The following is a 15,550-nucleotide window of genomic DNA, read 5'->3' as shown; positions in this document are numbered from 1 at the left end:
CTATGTGGAAGCTGTGCAATGCCTGCATTTGCTATGAAAGAAGACACAATTACCTTAGTTGTGTGAACATTTTATTGAAGCAGTTTACCAATTGTAGATCTACGTTTGTTGTCTACCTTGTTGAATGTTCATGTAAACAGTATCATATTGGGAAGACCAAGCGGATGATGATAAAGAAAAGAAAGAAAAACAAACAAGTCTTTTTGAACATAAAAGCTGCATTAATACATAGAAAATGGAAGCACAAGTGGTCGGTCACTTTGTTCATCAACATTCCTTCACTGATATTCAATGGGTGATTATTGACCAAGAGCAACTGGATTGGCATGGGGGAGATCATGAGCAGCTATTGTATCAGAGGGAGTGAGAATGAATACTGAATTTGATTGGAGTGCTTTCCTTTAAATAAATAAATAGCGCTTTTTGGTATTTATAACAAATATGGAGCCTGATTTACTAAAGGTTTTCTCCCATTCAATTTCTATGTAAAAATCCTTGGTAAAATAGGGGACCCATGGTATGATCAAAGAGACCTTATGATTGGTTAAAGGTTCTATCAGTATCTCCAATTATGAGTAAACATTCAAATAATGCCAGAAAAGATGATTGGTCAATGAAGGAATATAAATCTCTCTGTTTGTTTTTGCAGTTATCTTGAAGCTGGAGAATAAATCAGAGTGAATATGAAGAAGTGGCTGAGAAAAGGGAAATATTAAAGCCCCTGAAGCAGAGCATAAGCCTTGGAACGTGATGTGATATGTCAGGCAATATTCCAGGGAAGTAATGATTTTAAATAATTTTATGTGGAAATAAAACATTTTTTTTAAATTACCTATTAGGACCCATGATTATATATGAGCACAACAATAAGGTGAAACTTTGTGCTTATGCATGATGGCCCTATGACCTACTCCTTTGAGAAATTACATTTGTGTGAGTGCTTTTATTATTTCACTCTGCAGTTTGATGCCTGCCTTTAGATTTGCTTGCCTGGTTCATGAACTCGGTGGATCGCCTTTGCTGATGATTCAGGTATGTTGGCCTGCGACTTGACACCCACTATTCACAAATCTTGGGCATGATCCTGTTCAGTCTTGCACATGAAATGATATGATGCAGAGAGGGGAGGAGGAAGGCAAGTGTTTTTTCTGAGATATTGTATGTTTGTGTTGTATGTACAGTATGTTATAGTGTGTGCTACAGCATGTGTGTGAGTATGTATCTGTATGTTACATGAAGATCAGTTTTCAGAGAGAGAGTTAGGCAGCTGTATTCCCCAGTGTTGAACATTGCACCCCTCAGAGTGGTTAAAAGACATATGTACTTTCAGCTGCATTAAAAAAACAGGCATTTCCAGGAGCATTTTTAGGATGGTGGCATAAACCTTATGATGTGGAATTGTTTTTGCAAGCGTACACATGTAATTCTGCCTCTATTCCTTCACAAGCTTAAGTGTTAAATGGGAAGTTTCTCTGTGAAAATTCACTGCAGATTATGTGGGTATGAAAATAAGTACCCATCTACTTGCACCTAGCCTAGCCAACTTAGCAAAATAAGCCTTCATGATGTTTGGTCCTTATTTACCATCCTTGGAAATCAAGTATACAAATTGTACTTTACAAAAAAAATATGCCATCTGTGTTAGACTTAAATCCATCAGAAAAAAAAACCAAAACTGAAGTATTGAATGAAATTTTTATTTCAAGCCTAGTATAGGTCAGAGTTGTTCAGCTATATGTGTGTATATACGTGTCATAGTGCCTTTGAAAAGTCTTCACACTTGTACATTTTTTCACATTTTGCTGTCTAAAATAGTACAAATCAAAATGCATTAAAGTAGGAGTTTATTTCACTGATCTACACAACATACTCCAAACTTTCATCATAAAAGAGCATTTATTTATTTATTTGATTTATATTCCACCTTTTGGGTACTTCACAGCTGATTACATTTAGGTACTGTAGGTTTTTCCCTATCCCCAGAAGTCTTACAATCTTTTTATAGAAATGTAATTACAAATTCATAGAAATATTCCAAAAGTAATAAAAAAAAAAAAAAACAAAAACAAAAAAAAAAAAAAAACCCAGTCTTGATTACATAAGTCTTTACATCCTTTGACATAACAACACCAAATTAGCTCTGGTTAAAAAGAAAAATTTGCCTTAAGATCAATAATAATTTAAATAGAGCTCGTCTGTGTCCACTCGCAGTACCTGAACTGATTTGAATAATCCTGCGTGAAGAATCAAGCTGTGTCTGTTGCATGAAGTGAATTTGAAGCAAAGGTCAAAACATGTCAAACAAGGAGCTGCCAGAAGAACTCCAGGATAATGTAATTCAAAGGTACAGATTGGGAAAAAGCTTTATGAAAATTTAATTGTTTGAATATCCCTTGTGGCACTGTCGGTTCCATCATTGTAAAGTGGAAAACAATTTGGCACCTCCAAGACACTACCGTGATCAGGCCTTCCCTCCAAAGTCAGTAATCTTGGGCTAAGGGAACTGCTAGAGGGAGGTCACTTTAAAGTTACTTGTAAAGAATTTCGGAGGTCTTTGGCCAAGAGTAGGGAAAATTTAGATTGTTCAACCATTGCAAGATTACTTCACAACCATGGCCTGCATTGGAAGGTGCAAGAAGGAAGCCACTGCTGAAGAAAAGCCACAGGATGTGCTGCATAGCATTTGCAAAGAAACACTTAGGGGGACGCTGCATGCATGTGGGAAAAGGTTTTGTGATCTGAAGAAACCAGTGGAACGTTTTTGATCTCCATGCAAAGCGATATACGTGGTATAAAGCAAATGCAGCACATCAGCCTGCTAACATCATCCCTACAGTAAATCAGGATGGTGGCACCATTAGGTGGTTAGGGACATTTTGCATTAGTGGGGATGGGGAAGCTTGTGAAGATCGAGGAAAAGGTGGATGGTGCAACTTTTACAGGCAAATCCTGTAGGAAAACCTCTTCTAACCTGCTTTAGACCTAGGACTGGGGAGGATTCACCTTTCAGCAGGAAAATGATCCTAAAGCAAAAGCAACAATGGAATGGCTCAGGAAGAAGAGAGCGAATGTCCTCACATGGCCCAGTCAAAGCCCAGATCTGAATCCAATAGAAAATCTGTGGCAAGACTTGAAGACCATAATTCAGAGGCAATCCTCAGCCAATAGGAAAGGACTTGAGCTCTTCTGCCAGGAAGAATGAGAAAAAAACACCGCATCCCACTGTGCAAAGTTGGAAGACATTAATCCTTAATTCATGGCTTGTATTCCTGCAGAATGGACTGCCACCATGCAGGCCTTTATAGATTGTGCAGGATTCTGCCATGCGGATTCTGACTGGTATGAAGATGCATGACCATATTACCCCTGTATTGTCTTCCCTTCATTGGTTGCCAATTCAGTGGTATGCCAGATGTAAGCGGTCTGTGCTAATACTCAAATTGTTATAGAGTGACTTTGCCCCTTGGATTAATGCTGTACTGCGGATATATAAACCCTCACACTCTTTAATGTCTGAAAATAGTGGCTTATTGGAGATTCTTTCTCCGAAATTGTCATACCTTGATGTGACTGGTCCTGTGTTCTGGAACTCTCTGCTCAAGCACTTGTGATCCATATCTATCAAACATTTTAAGAGAGCTCGGACAACAGGTTCATTCTTTATTTTATCTTGTTTTATTATGTGTGTATGGCCTTGTTGTACTCCGTCTCAGACATTTTTTGAATGCTTGCAGATAATAAATCCTTTAAAGTAAATAAATCAAATATTGAGTCAGGGTGTGTGAAGATATATGCAATTGACTTTTTGGTTTGCTTTTTTTTTTTTTAATTCTTAATTACATTTGGAATATTTCTATAACTTTTTTTTTCAGTGAAGTTCTTACTTTGCATGTTCTGTATTTTTTGGACAGCACAATGCAAATGGACAGGGCACATAAAATGAGAGACACTTGAGAGCCAATCTCTCAGAGAAGGTTTGGTAAGAAAAAAAGATGGTCAGACAGACAGTATAGTGGAGCAGTCCAGAAGCAGATGGGATGTACTATCCTGAGTCAGAACAGGTACGTCAACTGCTGAGGTCTCCCCTCTGTGAACTCTACCTCTCCTGTCCCTATGGTTGTTACTGGTAGACAATCCCCATTTAACAATGCACCAAGATATGTCAGAACGCTTAAACTTTTACTTACTGCAATTACCAGCAAAGCAACATTTTACAAGATGCATAGAAGGTAGCATAGTGGTTTTGGTCGTTATCAAAGCTCACAGGCTTTACAGCCAAGATACCAAGTTCCAGATATTAATCCAACAGTGATCAACAAGTTACACTAATAACACATTTCCAGTCTTAAACAATGCTATGTCACTTCTTTCCCACTCCTATAGAAATAAATGGTTTGCATTTCAGTTATACAACAAAAAGAGCACTAAACCTTGGTCCCATATATCAAATTCACGGGAAACTTTCCCGTGAATTTCTTCGTGACTTGGCGTCTGTTTCATGAAGAGATTTGATCAGTTCATTTACCCCTGAAGAAGCTAGGAGGTAACGTAGCGAACCACCGGCCGTTGTCGGGCGGGTTTAAGACTCAACCACTGTTTTACGGGACACAGCATATAAAATTGGTATTACAAAGATGTTCAAGAATCATCATCTAGCTGCAAATGATTATCAGACGGAACGGTTCTAGTGCATACTTTAGAACACGTTGTCAGGCTTGCTGATGCGGCACTTCTCAAATTCAATTTTTGATTGTATTTTGATTCAATATAACCTTTGTTTTGATGGAAGAGTGATTGTGAAGGTTGTTTGCTGCCGGTTTCCCTTTTGTTGCATTTCAGTTAGACATCTCAGTCTCAAGAGCCGCCTCTTTTTTTTTTTTGTCCACCGATAAAAGAATAGTTTCCTGCTGCTCCACCTATTCTCATCACCCTATTCCAAATCAAGTACTCACATCAGGCAGCCAGGTACCCACTTGCTCTTGATTCACCACCAAGCCAATATCTGAGACATCCCTGGCATCCCCAGCACTCTGCTTCTGTAGTTCCTCTTCTTTTTACAGTCATCCAACATCTGTCTGACTCTCCATTTGTTTCTCTTCTCAAGCCGGTTCCCAGACTGAATCCCTGTGAGAGGAAATATATTGTGCGCCTCAGGCCTTTGAAGGTGCGCATCCTCTGTCTCACCAGCCTTGGCTGACTGCCCTCTTCACTCCTAGTCCATGGCAGAGTCTCTCCAGTCAGTCCTCTTACCAAGACATTGTCTTGCAGTCCTTCCCCTAAGGGAATCTTCCTTCCCACCCTCTTAAAGGAAAATCCCAACAAAACCCATTAACCAACAACTTCTGGAAATGGCCCTCCATGGACTTTATGGAAATTAACCTGTATACCATGCACCTCTCGCCGTTCCTGCTGCCATCTGGTGGGTATTCACCAAAATTGCAGCCATCAAAAAAGGGGTACCAAACATTGAAACTCAAACAAACATTTATACTTCAGAAAATAGTCAGACTTCCCTAAACTATTCCTGGGCCACCCACTAGTGACAAGGGCCCATTTGGAAGGCATGTCACATGTACAAGGGTATTGAAGCCTTTTGCAAGCCATTGCATACATATAAATTAAAGTAGAATGAAATCAACCATTTGGGACCCTGCCGGGTACTTGTGACCTGGATTGGCCACTGTTGAAAAGAGGATACTGGGCTTGATGGACCTTTGGTCTGATCCAGTATGGCAAATCTTATGATTTTATAAAAAAAAATGTTTTAATAGATCTTGGTTATATAAATGAACAGCTAAGTAGTTTGATAAACTGCATGCACCTAGGGCTCCTGTAAAAGCCATGGATACTTTTTTTTTTTTTTTTTAAGAGAAGAAAACAGAGTAGTGGAATGGAAACCAAGTAGAAGAATGAAGAGGGTGACATCTAATTAATAATCCGTGGTCATGTTGCTCTGTGACACTGGCTACAAAGCTTCTGTTTTAACTTTTCATTATATCATAAATTTGTGCTCAGATTGTTCTCATCTCTGGCCTCTGAATGCCTAAGTAAATCTTGTTTTGCAGCAGGCAGGTTTTTAATTTTACAGTGTTTGTGGTCGGGTTATTTGTGTTGATTTATGGAGTTTCTGTGCCTGTCTGCTGAAGCCAGGCTCTGCTCCTGAAAGTTCTCTCTTCCTTTTGTTGGGAGTCAGCATCCTTGCTCGAGCAGCTTCGCCTCGGTTCATAGTTGCGATCTGCATTGGTGCTTGTTGCCGAAACAGGATTTCAGCATCGTTTACAATGCAACCTGTCACGGGAGGGCATGCTGCCAGCTCTGGAGAGGGAGGGAAATCCAGCTGCTGATTTTACTGCCCGGACCTACGTGGCAGGAGCTCTGGCTTTCTAGTTCACTAATGACTGAACTGCACCTCCTGCCTGCAGACCACTGCTGCTTTTAAGCAAGCAATAAATAAATAAATTAAATAAAGGGGGGGGGGGGGGGGGCGCAGTCCTTCCTCGGCCACTGCTTGCTAATCCACCAAAAATGAATGCGGCTTGAGAACACCAGGTGACACACAAAGTGCTGGGGGATTTCTTTGTCTTAGCCTGTATGCCTGCTGTATGACTTTAAGGAAATGCTAATAAAATGTGGATTTTTAACTAGCTGTTTGTGTAATCCCTTTTGTTCATTGCTTATTTATTTATTTATTTGACCCAGTAATTTCTTCTTGCTCCACTGGGTTTCCAGCTCAATCAAGAGCCAGGGCTAGGATCTGCCGCCATAAGCCTTCATTTGTAACTGCTCAGAGAATTCTCCCCACACCCCACCCCATTTTATATCCCCCCTCTCAACTTCTTTAGTCTTATCATTGTGGCTATAGTCCTTGGCTCCAGCCCATGGAACAGGGCTCATTTCAGAACAAACTGGCCACTAAATGTCACTGTTGCATGATGACAACTTCCTTCCATCCACTGTTGCATGATGACAACTTCCTTCCATCCCCACCCCCCACACACAAGAAGCTATAAATCAGGGCTTCCCAGATCAGTCCTGGGGACCCCACAACCAGTCGGGTTTTCAGGATATCCACCATGAATATGCATGAAATATATTTACATATCATGGAGTCTGTTTATAAAAATCTATCTCATGCAAATTCATGGTGGATATCCTGAAAACCCGAATGACTGTGGGGTCCCCAGGATAGGTTTGGGAAGCCCTTCTGTAAATGCTGCCTCTCAGCAGCATCCCCAGACTCGGCTGATCTACAGTTGCAAGAAATGACACCTCCAGCAGCTGAAGTATATAAAACCTTATGTTGATAGACAACCCGGCCACTCTGATATATGCATCTGTCCTATCCTGGCTAGACTACTGCAGTGGCTCTTAAAATGTCTACGGCAGTGTTTCCCAACCCTTTCCTGGAGGCACACCTATCCGGTCAGATGTTCAGGATTGCCACAATGAATATGCAAGAGATAGATTTGCATACATGACCAGGTATGCTAATCTATCTCATGCATATTCATTATGGATTTCCTGAACATCTGACTAGTTTAATATGCCTCTAGGAGAGGGATGGGAAGCACTGGTCTACACATAGTGCATGTAAGTGGGTTTTGGAAAACTATAATATATATATGCCATTGAAATGTCAATAGGTTTTAGGGCTTAGTATGGGTAAATGGCTTTTGAAAATTGCTACAATAGTATGTTACATTTATATTTGTAAGTTCTTTGAAAATGCACCTATTAGTGCATAATGCTGCAGCACAGATGTTATCTGATTACAGCTACAGGGACCACATTAGCCCAATCCTCCAGAACCTATACTGACCACCAGTCCCCTACTGAGCCCCATTCAAAGACCTCTGCATAGCCTTCACGTCACTGATTGACCAAGGTCAAATTTATCTGAGGGACCTGTTTGTCTCCCTGCAAACCCTCCCACAGACCAAGATCCAAAAGAGAGGCACTCCTTCAGCTCCTCATCCTCCAGGCTGGCCTGCACTCGTGAGTGTCTCTTCTCATCCTTCCTCCCTGTGCTCTGGAATTCTCTCTCAACATGAGCCAGTCTGATCACCAGCCTACTGACATTCTGCCGCACAGTGAAGTCCTGGCTCTTCTACCAAACTAACCCACCTTAGCCAGTAAGCAAAAACTGGACCTTACACCTCTGACCCTTTCACTCCCAACACTCTACCTTCAGCTCCATTGTTTCTGTGTTTATGTATTATGTATCAAATCATCGACTTTTATCATTCAGGAAACAAATTCAGCTTGTTATCATGTTATGAAGTCAATACTCAGCAGCACAGCAAGCAGACAATTTACTCGGCTAATTATAGCTGCATAAATGTCACGGATATTCAGTGGAGTACTGTTGATTAGGCACTCGTTGAGTACAGCCAGATAAAGTCCTACTTAGGTGGAGAAATCTACCTGGCTAGGACTACTCTCTGGCATGACCAGAGTTAGTCGGATAAGCTATCTGCCTAACACAACTCCATCCTGGAGTGCCTACAACTTACCTTCCTAACTTTTACCTAGTTAAATAGATAGCCGTATAAGTTTGAGACTGTCAGAGCAGCAGGAAATTTAAGATCCGCTGTTTGTCCAAGTCCCAAACTTGGCTGAACAAAAACCATCTGAATTTTGACCCCCATTGCTTTTTATACTGTATGGTTATGTATAACATTATCTATTTTATTCTGTATGTGAGTTGCTCTGCAGTCCTGTACCATGCTTTGAGTACTCCAGTAGGGAGAGCAAGTAACAAATCCTTGTAATAAAGAGGGCCGCAGGCAGGAATAGAACCCACATCTCTGCACTGCCAGTGAGCCACTAGGCTGGTTCTGCCCTTTTCTCCAATGAATCCACTAAAAGTTGCAAGTAAATGAATTTAGAATCTTATGCTGACTCAGTCATCGCCATGGATCCAAGTGGTTTTTTTAAAATTATTTTTCAAATAGATTTAGTATCCTAATATGTTATCAAACTAATATTATGTGCCAGTGGAATATTCATAGGGGGTATCCCTTCAATACAGCACCTCACTGGCACTCTATGCCAGTTTTTCCCCAACCCTCTCCTGGAGGCACACCTGACCATTTGGGTTTTCAGGATATCCATAATGAATCTGTATGAGAGAGATCTGCATACATTGGAGACCCTAGGGTATGCAAATCTATCTCATGCATATGTGGCAATCCTGAACATCCGATTGGCTAGGTGTACCTCCAGGAGAGGCATGGGAAACGTTGCTCTATGCACTTATTCCAGTCAATGTTTAAACATAATTTGGGTATCCACATACTTTTTTTTTTTTTTTTTTTTTAATATCAGCTTATGTGGCTAAAAAGTCTACGCACCCCTACAAGCGAACATTTTTGAAGCTTGAGTGTATGCACTTGGCTTTCTTCCCTGATCAAGTTATTTCCCCTCCTGGGAGCGATTCCCTTTAAGAAAATGCATTGTGAAAATACATGCATACTTTTAGCAGACTGAAAAATCTACGCTGGTGGGTCTCAGATGGTCTGCTGTACCCCATTTTTACCTGCATAGTTCCTGACCAAAGCCTACAAAAGTAAATAAATAAACAAATAAAGAGAAAGATACCTGTAAATACATATGCATACAAATGCAATCCAAAGAGAGCCTGCTCTTCTTAATATAACCCTGACAACAGGTGTTTTGCTTTCCGGAAATGTTGCACTTCGTATTAAAGGAGGATCTTTTTATTTTTATTTTTTTTTACCTCAATATGACAATTTCATGAAATCCCAGAAAATGGAACCTGCGTCTCTCTAAAGGGAAGCAGTGCATTCTCTTTCTCCTTGCAGGGGGAGAGCAAAATCCACCCTGTTTGTACGATTGTATGGAAAGGGATCCATATTTTCACTGCAGAACAAGAAGGCACCTGCTCACATGGTAGCCCCTCATTCCGGTCTTAATTATTTACTTTGGGGATTTTGGTTGTGTTCACCCCTAACTTTGAAAGGACACCCCCCATATTTTGTGGCAGGATTTTCAACTCTGATTCACTAGGGGTGGGGGTGGGAGGATACCAGTGGTGGTGGAGAGGGGTAACTCCCCCTCTGTTTTTGTTTTTTTTGGAGGGGGAGGGAAGTAGGGCATCCTAGCTTATATATGAATTAGACATCTATGCAGATGATTTATATATATATATATATATATATATATATATATATCATATGTAAGTATGCTAAGCTGAAAATCTGACTTGCTGGGGACCTCGAAGGAAGGCAGATAGGAGTTGTGAGCACTGGTGCAATGGCCATTGTCTTACATTAGGGTCACGGAGAGCTGCAGCTGTGAAGAGATTAATTAATGTGGTGGTTGCACTATTAATTTTTATGGCCGATTCACTGTTTTCCATAGATCTGATCGTCTCCTCCTCCTTTGGTGCACAGTATTTGGTAAAGGCTTCGCCAACTCGAGCATAATCTTGAGCCACGTCTCCGGAGCTTCTGCTCTTACCTTGCTGCGATGCAGAGAGCGAGGGAACAGAGCCATCTTCGCTGTCTCTCCTTGCTGTTCTTCCCCTCCCCCTTTCTTTATTATTCTTTCTCTTTAAGGGTTGCATTTCATTGAGGATGCTAGGCTTTGAATGGTTAGAGAGGAGAAAAAAAAAAAAAACCAAACCAGAAAAAGCCTGTGTGTGCGAGTGAGAGAGAGCCCCCAACCACCTCTCGGCAAGTCAGTTGATTACAAAATTTAAATAAAATTAAAGAGTAGATAAGCAGAGATGAAGTTGGGCTTGGGTGTGGGGGGGTTGAAGGAGGGAGGGAGAGGATGAGCCAGGCATTTTAGTGAGGTGCAAACGGGTCTGGAGTCGGCACTTTTCACTTATGCAATATTAATGGAGAAAGAGAGGGTGCGGAGGGTTTGTACCTGCTGCAGGGAGGGAGCGCGAGCCTGACTGGAGACTACAGGGAATGCAATGCTGCTGCTTCCTGAGAGAGAGAGAGAGAGTACAGTTACCCAGTCTGCTCGGCTGGAACAAATTGGCAAGTGTTCCATGCAAATTGGATTATGTTTGGTTTTTTTTTTTCTAGTCTGTTTATTATTTTGCTCCCCCCCCCCCCCCATGCCTTAACCTAGCCCTGCGGTTGATGGATCATTGAAGCAGGAGAGCTTGCATTGCCTCCCCCCGTGCAGCGATGCTGGAGCTTGTGTCGGAGGGGCTCGATTGATACTTGTTTTCTGTTTGGGATTCTTCTGCTCCTGGAGCTGGGGGGGGGGGGGGGGGGGGGGGGGGAGCCTGCTCAGTGAGCGCCTCTGGGCGACGGGACGCACTCGGGGCGATTGTGTTCGGCTGCTTTGTGTCTGGGGACGGCTTTCGTGGGGTTTCGCTCCTCTCCCATTCCCCCTTTTTTATTTTTCCCAGGGCGGTGGAAGCCCGCCGGATCTGTGCCGTGGTGGCGCCCCTTGAAGCAGGTAAAGCGAAGGTAGAAAAGTGTTAAGTTGGCAGGAGGGGACGCCTGGCTGCTCCTTTTGCAGAAGGTGGACGGCACCAAGGAAATGCCTGGCTTGGCTGCTCCTGATTGCATTGGCTGATGCCAGGGAAGCAGAGCAGCTGGGTCTGCTTTTGGGGTTTTTTTCTTTAAATTCATCGGCATTGTATTTGCGCCTGAAAGGTGGAGGAAGGTGTGGTGGCATCTGGAATGAATGCACTTGTCTGTCTCTCCCTGCGTACCCGCGTTTTAGCCATTGTCATCGGTATCCGTGATGATTACGTTGGTTGTACCGCGGTTTGTGTTTCCAGAATGCAGTTCTTGGGCAACTTAATTGTCGTATTTGCAGCTGTGGTGTGAAAGCTAAGCGACAGCTCAGTGGCTGTCGCTTAGCTTTCTGTTTACTTCTGAGTTGTTTGCTTGTTTTGTTTTTTTTCCCCCCAACAGTATTTACTATCTGTTGACTGCTGTCAGTGCACAGCATTCAGGAAGTATAACCCCCAGCCGTTGTACCGATTGCGGCGGTAGGGATGCTACAGGCAAAGAACAATGTTGTGACTTGACAAGATGTCAGAGACAGGGTTAGCACCCATGAAATTCCCACTGGGAAGACTGCCCGTCTCGAGCTTACCTTTGGGCTATTGAGCCACTTCCTTCCCGGATCCACTCACTTTCAGGGCATTATTATTAATTATTCTTTCTAATAAGGGCGAATGCTTATTTCCCCGTATACGCTGCCAGAGCTCAGCCGTCAATGAGGTTCCGAGGCTGCTTTTCTCGCTCTCGAGTTGCGTTGGTAATGAAGTGCTGCCTTCTGAGCTTGGCCAGTGGCAGTCCTTTTGCAGCGGGTCAGTCGTAGTCTGTAACTTTTATTGCAACTGTGGGCTTTCTTGCTGCAATAAGAAAAGTTTTTTATAGGCCCGCAGAACAGTGGCTAGCTTTGCACGTGCCATTCGTTTTTGTTCCTTTAAGCACTACGATTTGCAGAGTGTTGGATGGTTTCTGTGGCTAGCTGTCTCTCTACTGCTTACAGCGCTTCATCTCAGTCCTGCTGCGCTGTGGTGATGAACTGCTGGACAAGATGCTACTAGGGCAGCCGTCTGTGTGGTTTCTCCCCTTGGATAGCAATCAGGAAGATATAAAAAGGAAAGAGTTCGTCAAATGTTCACTTTTCAAATAAGGGAAAGCATTGAACTTTTGGCACTTGACTGCCTTTTGCTATGAGCTTTCGATCTGTTCCCAGGTCACATGTACTCTGCTTAAGAAGTGATTCAAGACCCTTTCCCCATTCTACTTAATTTGAGATAGACCTCTCCCCTCTTCATTGGTGATTACAATGTCTGGCAGGATCTTCTCGTCTGCTTAACGCACTTCTGAGTAGTGAATTAATACCATGTTGACACTTTTCTGTTCAATTTTGCAGCTTCACAAGTCATATAATCTCATGTATTTCTTGTGGTTTTCCTGTCCCACATTTTTTTCCAATGATTCAAAGCTACACTTCGAAACCTTGAACTAATAAAGAAGCTTACATTTCTTGCGGTCTTGCTCTCAGTTGACATGCCATCGGTTTGTGCCATGACCCGGGTGTACTGTAGGAGGTAGGGGACTTACACTTTCACAAGTGTGGGTGGCCGTAAGACACGTGCGGTTTTTTTTTTTGGGTGCATGCACTGCCAAATCCCCTGCGCCATGGCTTCGTTTGGCAAATTGACGGAATACTTCAGTCTCAGAAAGTCACGAGAAGAGTTCCGTTCAGGCCGGAGCAGCGGCAGGAGGAGTGGCAGCTACTGCTGCAGCATCACAGAATCCAGGTAAGTCTCTTCTGCTCTTTCCACTTGCTTTGTAATTTTTCCATGCCTAATATTTGTATACACTTGCTTATGTGGATGTTCACCGATTGATTGTATGTGTACATCTATAATCTATCTATAAAACGAGGGATATGCGTTCTTTTGAAATGAAAGGGTCATGTGAACCAAAACAGCCCATTTTTGTTTTGGTTCATGTTACACAAAACGAATGCATGGCACTTACAAAAGAAATGTTCTGGTTTTTCATATTTTTTTTGTTTTGACAAGAAGGGAAAAAAAAAAAAGAGGCCCTGCTGCCCAGCACAGCCAGGCCTGCCTCTGCCCACCCCCCCCCCCATACCCAGGCCAAGATGCCAGAGTCTGGGCCTATTCAGCTGGGCTGAACAAGCCTAGCTGGTGCCACCCTGGGCCCCTCTGAGCTTCCTCCTGGTCCTCAGAAATCATTTGGAATTGGGGACCTTCCTGACCCTCACTTACTCCTTACATAGGTGTCCTAGCAAGAGAAAGGAACAGAAGCAATCCCCACTTGCTCCTGCTCTGCCATGTCTATTTAAAAATAGCACCCAGATCAGAGACATGCATCAACGTGACATCAAAATGATGCCCATCTTGGAGCTGGCTGGTGCCATATTCTTGTACAACCATAACAGTGGGGATTGCTTCTGCCCCTTTCTCTTGCCCGGGACCCCCATGGAAGCAGTAAATCCCCTACCCTGGCCGATTTCTAGGGAGGCAGGAGGGGGGAATCGGAGGAGCTCAGAGAATCCTTGGCTCAGCCCAGCTAGGTGTGGGGGCAGAGGAAAAAAAAAAGGTTCTGTGAAGCGGCAGTGGGGGGGCCCAGGGAGGCCTGTTTAATTTTTTTATTTTGGTTTTCTCTTAATGGTTGTTTTGGTTTGGCAAATGAACCAAACCAAAATAAATATTAAAACCAAAATAAAAAAAAATATATATATCTTCCCCTATCCCCCCCCCCCCCCCCAATAAGAAAATCAAGTAGAAGGGCAGAAAATATAATTTGGAATAAATGGAAACAAAACAATTAAATTTCCCATATACTTATTCAGCGTTTCCCAACTGGTGTGCCATGGGTGAAGTGCAGGTGTGCCGTGGCTGCAGTCTTAATTTCTTCATTCTCTCCTGCCTGCAGGATGTCCTCCCACCAGAAGGTTGGGGGAGGGGGGAGCGGAGAGCAGGCTTATTTACTGCAGCCTCTGCTTCCCCCTTTCATGTTTTTCATCTGCAATAGAAAACTGTACAGGGCCCCGTACTCTTCCCAGACTTGCTGACCTGTGCAGTTCTGCTTGCAGAGGGAAGCCAACGGAGGAAGAAACAGCACGGGATATGCGCTGCTTAGATTTCTGCCATTTCCAGAACAGGGGGAGGAGAAACAGACAGCTGAATTTGCAACAAGGATTAGGGGGAAGAGGGAAAGTTTAGGTGGTGATTCCAGGGAGGTGGGGGACAGGGAAGAAAAAGGAAGGTGATGATGCCAGGAGAGAGGAAAGGAGGGCGAGAGAAGGTGGTGATGATGCTGGGGAAGGTGGAGAGGGAAGGTGATGATACCAGGTAGTGGGGGAGGGAGAGGGAAGGGGATGATGATGCAAGGGGTTGCAGGAGAGAGGGAGGTGGATGATGATGACAGGTAGTGGGGGAGAGGGGTGGAGGGAGAGGAAAGGGTATGATGATAATGATAAGGATGGTGGAGGGAGAGGGAAGGGAAGAATTTGATGATGCCAAGGGGAAAGAGAAGGGAAAGTGATTATGATGGTGGTGGTGGTGGTGGAGGGAGATAGGTGATGATGGTGTCAGGGGTGGGGAGAGGAATGGAGGGAAAGGAAAGGTGGTGATGATGCCAGGAGGTGGGGAGAGGAATGGAGGAAGAGGGAAAGTGATGATTATGCCAAGAGGTGTGGGAGAAGGGTGGAGAGAGAGAGATGATGATACCAGGAGGTGGGGGAGAGGGGTGGCAGGAGAGGGAAGGGGATGATGATGATGGTGGGGGGAGCGGGAAGATGGTGATGATGCCAAGGGATGTGAAAGGAGAGGGATGGGAAGAAGATGATGCCAGGGGAAAGGAAAAAGAAGTGATTATGACATGGAGGGTGGAGGAGAGAGGTGATGATGCCAGCAAAGTAGGGGCAGAGGGAAGGGAAGAGAAGTGTTAAAGGGGATGGAATGGCTTCCCTGTGAGGAAAGGCTAGGGCTGTTCAGCTTGGAGAAGATGGCTGAGGGGAGGATATGATGGAGGTCTATAAAATCATGGGAGGACTAGAATGG

At 43.4% G+C, this 15,550-nt stretch overlaps 1 protein-coding gene across 7 annotated transcripts in view; it reads left to right on the top strand.

Annotated features, from left to right (window-relative positions):
• The window catches only part of LOC115075772 (ankyrin repeat and fibronectin type-III domain-containing protein 1-like), a 1,084,545-nt gene that overhangs the window by 185,136 nt on the left and 883,859 nt on the right, over positions 1-15,550 (top strand). For 2 of the 7 annotated variants that reach the window (XM_029576527.1, XM_029576528.1), the window contains one exon: positions 650-1,032. The exons of 4 other annotated variants lie outside the window; for them this stretch is intronic. The gene's annotated coding sequence lies outside the window, so the exon portion shown is untranslated. Of the gene's footprint in view, positions 1-649; positions 1,033-13,170; positions 13,274-15,550 lie in introns of those variants that run through there. One more of the 7 variants, XM_029576529.1, reaches the window with a different exon arrangement.

This window comes from Rhinatrema bivittatum, chromosome 14, assembly GCF_901001135.1.
Source record: "Rhinatrema bivittatum chromosome 14, aRhiBiv1.1, whole genome shotgun sequence".
In the NCBI taxonomy this organism is placed as follows: Eukaryota; Metazoa; Chordata; class Amphibia; order Gymnophiona; family Rhinatrematidae; genus Rhinatrema; species Rhinatrema bivittatum.
Note: the sequence above shows the minus strand (reverse complement) of the source record. Positions and strands in the feature narration are given on the sequence as shown.